This window comes from Clupea harengus, chromosome 12, assembly GCF_900700415.2.
Source record: "Clupea harengus chromosome 12, Ch_v2.0.2, whole genome shotgun sequence".
NCBI classification, from domain to species: domain Eukaryota; kingdom Metazoa; phylum Chordata; class Actinopteri; order Clupeiformes; family Clupeidae; genus Clupea; species Clupea harengus.
Window position 1 is genome coordinate 21,555,876 of NC_045163.1, and position 7,722 is coordinate 21,563,597.

A 7,722-nucleotide genomic window follows, 5' to 3' on the forward strand; every position below is an offset into this window, starting at 1 on the left:
AGAAACAACACATCTAAGGAAACACCGGTCCGGTTGCCAGCGCCGAACCGAATCATAAAAGATGGATGACTTAGGTGGGTGAACAGAACAGCTGAGCGTTCGTTTTCTTTACAGGTCTGTGTTCTTTTTCATCAGTGTAGCTGGATAGATGGCTAGCCAGCTAGCTTGCATGGCTAGCCAGCGAGCTAATTAAATAAGGTGAGTGAAACGTTTACCAGCGTCAGCGCGGAGCTTGAATGGCGATATCCAGCTATCCCGTGGCATGAAGCAATAACCTAACGTTAGTGTGGGAATAGTTAGTACTGAGGCCTGTGGTCAAGATTTTGGCAGATGATAAAACATTCGAATGACTGAGTTGCATTGACGTGAATATCACGAGTTTTATGCTGCGGTCGCCCTAGTTTCTTTGATAAAATCCAATAAATGTTGCTAACCTCTGCAACATGAAGTTATGCTAGCTAGTTACTGTTAATCGGAGTGGTTAGAGTAATGTTACTGCCATTTAACTGACCACCTTTCCGCTGCTTTGAGATATGTGTATGGTTAGTAAGATAGGTTGGTCTTTTCTTTTTAGTTCCTCTAAAGTCGAATGTATTCCATGTTTATTGCCGCCAGACTTTCCCATTCTATTGTAACTTAAAAGTTAAATAGTTAACGTTAGCTCACTAACGTCGGTTATCTAGTTCTCATGGTCTGTGAACCAATAGTATTGTTTCTCTCCTGTTGTTTATCTACGTTTCACAAACGTATTACTAGGAAAAAATCTAACGTTGTGCAACCATGCTCCTTAAAGTTTGTGGTTGTGGACGTGTAAAGTCTTAGTTATGCGCTGCAAGTTGGACTAGTAACGTGTAACAATAAAACATCTGTTCTGTAGAGTTGTTTGTGGAGCCATGGCATTGCTGAGTCTGATGGTTTGCCCAGTGCTTGCAGCGTTCAAGCGTCCAGGTGTTTCAGTGGGTGGAAATACAGGTTCTTGGTGAAAAGTCCTCTTATATGAGGACGTTGCACTATATCACATTTAACCTCTAGTATATGTATGTTTTCAAGCCACCGCCCACTCTACTTCCCTTGAAACTTCTTTATCGTATCTTCCACATAGCAGTCAGTGAAGCCCAAGACGTCCACAAGTTGAAAGACCCGGGATGCCATTGACCAAACTGTATCGCCTAGGGGCACACATCTCAGTAAGATAAATGGCTATCATCAGCCATTGCGGGCTAGGGCGTTGGTTGCGCTATCATAAATATACCTTACCCTCTTTTTCTAACTGGTTAACTGTAGCGCTGCTTATAACTTGAACAGTAACTTTTTGGCACTGCCAATTATACTCCTGGGTAGCATATGACACTGATTCGAAGCGCGATGCGCTGAGTGGAGAACTTCATCTCCGTCGGTAGCTTTATTCACAGTTTCACGCTGTAGAGAAGTTCCTCTTCCAGCTTCGGGGTGCGTCGGACATGTCAGACGTTTTAAAGCCCCAGCAGCCAATTCTCTTATAATCAGGCGATGATTTTGAGCCACAAAACATGCCAACAAGCCATCATATGACACTAGTTAAACGACAGTGTGAATGTGCCTCTAAGGAGGTGTAAACCTTTATAAGCCAAACGATCCAGTACAGTTGCTGGTTACTTTAGTTTCTCAATGGACACGGTCCTCTCCGTTTTCCATCAGGTACATGTTGATGCTTGCTTTGAAATAATCCACATGCTAAAAGAAAAAGAGAGAGGAGAGAAGAGGAGAGGAAAAGGAAGTGTCTGTGCTTGTGTAGTTGCAGGGCGCCAGCTGTGATGGCTGAGATATTTGAAAGTGTGACAAAGAGCTTGTGCTGATAACGCCAGTCTGTGTGGTAGGTAGAGCAAGTGTGGCGGGCTGAAGAGAGAAGGGAAATATTTGCACGCTCTCTCTCTCTCTTTATTTTTAGCGGGGTGTCCTGGCCCTGTTGAAGTGCTGAGGCTGCAACCGACAGGTAGCTCTTCTGACATGCTCACTGCGCAGAGTCACCTATTTCTGGCACGTCACTCGTTTTGCTGCGGCCTTGCCATGCACACACACACACTCATTCTCTCACACACACACACACACACACACACACACAGGTCATGCATGGATGTTTTTTTACATGCTCCAAAAACAGATAAGACATTTAGAAGTGGAGCATATGCTTCGGTTGTCATGCCTGAAGCATCCTTAAGTTTGTTTGCGTGAGATCTTTAAATGTTGTAAATTCTTGTTGGTTTTTATGAGTTTAATTATATACAGCTTGTAGAAAGAAGCAGAGGAGAAGTTTAGTTGTGATACAGTGTAATATGATGTCCCTGTGGGGAACACACTGAATTACTGATCCATAATGATTACAAGACACCTAATTACTCAGAATAAATAGGGCAACCGACCGTCAGTGAATCAATGCAACATGCTACAGATTCACCTGGCCAGACACAATGCTTAACATTCACAACTGTCCACTCTCACATCTCATCTCTGTGGTTCTCAATATATGCATTCACCAGTGGCAGTGACAGCAATGTGCCGCCCCTGTCTGCAGCACACATAACCTGTAGTCTAGTCTAGGCTTGTATAGGCACACATAAATGTGCACGCACACACACACACACACACACACACACACACATTTTAGCTCTGATGCATTGTCACAACGTACTAAATTGGGAGCCAGAAAACCACACACACCCCTATACCACATCCCCTTCTTCATTGTGGTAACAACAACAACTCAGCAACACACAGGCATGTGTTTACTGGCCTCCTCTTTTTAAACAGCCTCAATGTTTCCCCTGTGCACATTTATGTTTGTGTGTGTGTGTGGACGGGAGTGGGCTGGCCTCTCTGGATGCAGTTGGGTTATTAGCAAAGAGCTGTGGTGTTTCGGATTGTTCTTCTCACCCCCCCCCACCCCACCCTTCCGAAAGTTACGGGTTCTCGCTGTCCACCCACACAGAGCAGGCTAGGAATAAACTCCAGCGCTGCGTAACGACCCAGCGCTGAGACATGATTCAGTCACAGCCTGAGCCTTGGTGTGCAGTTTCTCAATAATTGTTTTTGTAATATAATCCCCCGTCGTCATCTCACACACACACACACACACAAAAACACACACAAACACACACAAACACACACAAACAAGAAAACATACAGAGAGACGTTGCACATACAAGAAAGATCAAGATCAGGGTGTGGAGCCAGCCAGAGGTGTAATCCAGAGGGATCGTGGCCAAACATGTGTACACATATATATACATGCAGGCATAAAGTGCCCAAAACTTCCGGTGGATTCCAGTGGTACACCTCAGAGCAGCCGAAAGGGTGGAATCCCACCCACTGCTCTCCCAAGGACTTCTGGAGGCCAGACTGCTGTTTACAGGGAGAGAGGGAGGGAGAGAGGGAGAAAGAAAGATAGAGAGAGAGAGGGAGAGAGATAGAGAGAGAGAGAGAAAGAAAGAAAGAAAGAAAGAAAGAAAAAGAGGGCTTTGGGGGAGGGCTGTGCATTTCATAAAAAAAAAAAAACACAATCACATGAGCGTGTTGGAGGATAATGAGAGCAGCATGCCAGGGAGTCAGGCTCATGATCAAAAGGGGACTTCCACTCTTCCGCTGTTCGCTCACTCCCTCCCTCCCTCTCTTCCTCTCTTCCTCTGTCTGTATGCCTGTCATCCCTTGATCTCCTCTAACACTCAGAGGCCAGTCCGTGTGGAACCTTCTAACTACTGCAGTAAAAGTTCCACTGAAACCTATGGAAAGTATGTTTCCAATCAACTTCAGGAAGTTGACATTTGCAGTTCATTGATTGGCTAAGCCAGCCGATTGGACCCTTGCACCTACGCATTGCTTGGTCTCTATTATTTGGGTAAGTAACTGGACCTGGTCCCCAGTGATTGGCTGCACACCCCACCCTTCCCTCATGTGATTGGCTGTGTGCATGGGGTCTTGTCCCACTTCCCTCCTGGAGTGTTGCAGCTCCAGAGAGGTGACGATCTCCAGTCAGCTCACGAACATCAGTCTGTCTGATGATGTAACCACATGGAAACGCTGATGTTGGCTGACACTGTTTCTGTAGGGAACTCTCCATATGTTACTTGTTAAGTTCCATTTGAATGAACCAGTGGATGAAAGGGACATACTGGATACAAATGTCTGTAGCCCTTGAGTGAGTCGGTTAATGAACAGACAGACAGACAGACAGGAGGAGGGTGTTGTGTGTGTGTGTGTGTGTGTGTGTGTGTGTGTGTGTGTGTGTTCGTCTGTCTGTGTGTCTGTGTGAAAGGGGTTGATGAGTATGCAGGTGTTGCATGGGTAAACAGGTTTGCAGGTGAGGGACTCTGGCAAAGGTATTTCTAGACAGGATTTATGTGCGCTTTGAATGAACAAATACAAATAGGCCTAAATAAAAACAAAGGCTGTAGTTAGCTTGAGGTTGTTATGGACTGGGACATGGGTGGACTAGGGTTTCAGTGGTTGATTTCACGCCTTATTTTTGTGTGTGTGGGTGTGGGTGCATGTGTGGCTTCTCTAACTAGCGTCAAGCTTCCTGTACTTGGACAAGCACCAACAAGACATGAATGTGAAATAGTCTACTTCTGGTAAAGCCTTAGAAAGTAAGTGTCTGTGTGTGTTGAATGTCTATTTGACTAAATCACTGAGAGAAAGAGAAAGAGAGCAAAAGATTTGGAGCGATGAATGTGGACTATCCCAAAGCTGTGTCTGACGGCAGGATGTGGAGCGAGGAAGAAGGCTTGAAGCTGTGTGTGTGTGTGTGTGTGTGTGTGTGTGTGTGTGTGTGTGTGTGTGTGTGTGTGTGTGTGTGTGTGTGTGTGTGTGTGTGTGTGTGTGTGTGTGTGTGTGTGTGTGTGTGTGTGTGTGTGTGTGTGTGTGTGTGTGTGTCTGTGTGTGTCTGTGTGTGTGTGTGTGAGCCCCAGCCCCAGCCCCAGTGGGAGGCTGGATCTAGGAGCAGAAGATATTCGGTCAGCAAAAACCTCTCCCGACCAAAATGTGGGTGTCTGCTAGGCAGTTTGGTGGAAAAGTCATTTTGTGATTTGTGGACAATATTGCAATTGCGATGTTATAAACAAATGGTATCCTGAGTCTGCTTGCCTTCCTGTGTTGTTTGCAATGGATAACTCCTTTGCCTGTGACAACTGGAGGGCCACCTCCTACTTTTTCACAAGAAGCCCTTTTGTCCTGTTTGCTGTGAAAACATGAATAGGCCATTATAAGTGTGGGCAACACACCTCATCTGCACTCAGCAGTAATGAGACCTATTAATGCATAGCCTGCCGACTGATGTGAAAATATTCTATTAAATCCTGATTTGTTGCAGGTGTGAGTTCAATTAGGGTTGCAGCTAAAATGATTGTTATAATTAAGTTATCAGAACCAGAATCAGAATCACGTTTATTGGCCAAGTTTGCACAAACAAGGAATTTGACTCCGGGTTAAGTGGCTCTCATTGTACTTACACAAAATATACAACACAACTCAGCACAAAACAATACAACACTGAACAAAATAGCATTCTATTCATACATGACGTCAATAACAGTGAGTAACAGGTCAATTTCCGAACTGTAGTCCATATGTAGGCCAAAATTAATTAACAATGCTTAATTGTTATCACACATTTGGCAGGTCACAGACTCCACTAACCAGCATCATAATCCCTGTTGAGGAGGCACTGTTTAACACCAATTTTGGCGATCAGAGATGGTCAAGCCTGACTTTCCATTGATAATCCCAAATTAAATCGGAGGAGGTTAAACTCCCTCCGTAGGACAGCCCTAAGGTCTGCACAGCAAATAGTCATGTGATCGTACACTGCTTCCCTCTTGATTGAATTAAATAGCAGCCTTCTGCGCTTATATAACACAGGCTGACAGCGCAATTGCAATTGTGAGTAGATTAATCATGCAGCATTACTAGGCTGTGAGTGAATGTGTTTTGCCAGTATGTGTGTGACCTAAAGTATGCTTGTTATTGTGTGTGCGCGCGGTTGTGCGCGGCAGAGCTGAAAATATTGGTAGGACTGAATAAGAGGATAAATATATGTGTGGCTTAGCCAGAGAGAGAGAGAGAGAGAGAGTGTTGGAGATTGAGAGCTCATTAGTGCTATGTGAAGCTCATCTCAAGGGTCTGTTAGGAGCAACTGGACCAGCCGTCAGGATGGCTTGTGTGTGAGGGAGAGAAAAAAGTATGGAGGGGCAACTGCAGCAAAGTTATAAATGTGTGTAAGGGAGAGAAAGAGAAGAAAGCAGAAGCTGATTAAGGAGAAGTGTGTGTGTGTGTGTGTGTGTGTGTGTGTGTGTGTGTGTGTGTGTGTGTGTGTGTGTGTGTGTGTGTGTGTGTGTGTGTGTGTGTGTGTGTGTGTGTGTGTGTGTGTGTGTGTGTGTGTGTGTGTGTGCGTGCATGTGTCATATCTTCATGGAAGGGCTCCAGGGCTGTGTTAAAAGTAGCTCTGTATAAGGGACTGAAATCCAGCTTAGTTTGAGCGCGGTGGTGCTGAGCCCAGCAAAACTGGTGAAGAGTGTCTTAAATGACAACCCTTACATCAGCCTTTATCTGGGTATGCTGTAAGAGATGTGAGAAAACTGGTGAAGTGTGTGTGTGTGTGTGTGTGTGTGTGTGTGTGTGTGTGTGTGTGTGTGTGTGTATGCATGTGAATGCGTGCCTGTCTGTCAATGTGTGTTAAAGGAATCATTAAAGAGAGAATTTGTTGTCCACTCCTGTCAGGGAGACAGTGAAGTTATTTCTGGTGAAGTGAGTGTGTGTGTGTGTGCTTGCACGCTCATATTCGTGCATGCACCAATGGACAATAATGCATAGCAGTGAATTTGAAATAGGGGAAAGTTTCTGTTGTCTGTGTGTGTGTGTGTGTGTGTTGCTTTGACACTCCCTGTCAGGCCTGAGTTATGGGTAATGGTTAAGCCAGCCTGAGGTGGGGGGATGTCATTTTCGACCATCCCAACAGCATCTCCTCTGTGTGTGTGTGTGTGTGTGTGTGTGTGTGTGTGTGTGTGTGTGCGCGCACACGCACGCATCTGTGAGAGTATTCTATCAGGCTTATTGTGTGTGTATGTGTGTGTTTTTTTCTGTTATGTCTGTATATTTTCTATGTGAATATATGATATTTGCTGTTTGTTTATGACTGACTGTTTGTACATCCGTGCATAAATATGTGTGTGTTTGCATATGGCTATGACTGTGACTGTGTTTATCTGTGGCTTAATGCTTGAGCACTTGCGGTGTGTGTGTGTGTGTGTGTTTGTGTGTGTGTGTGTGTGTGTGTGTAAAAGAGAGGAAGGGAGGGAACAGAATGGAACAGACATTTCCCCATATGAGCTTTACTCACCGCATCTCTGGCCTATGAATACTCGCTATAGGAAACGCGCAAAGCCCTCTACTTCTTCCTCTTCATCACACCTACATTAGTCACAGTGGTGTTGGAGAGACTTCTCATGACACACATTTAGACGTTAGTTACAGTGGTGTTGGAGAGACTTCTCATGACACACATTTAGACGTTAGTTACAGGGATGTTAGAGACTCCTACAGCGGCTCTACAAACTTCTGTGATTAGTTTGCTCTACGAAGTTCGAGCAAAGAGTTGTGTGGTTTTACTTCAGATGAGGAACCTCCTTCACATCATCACTTTTGTACGCCCCTCTGCCTGATTCTCACCCTTCCCCCTTGCTCTCCTGTTCTGTC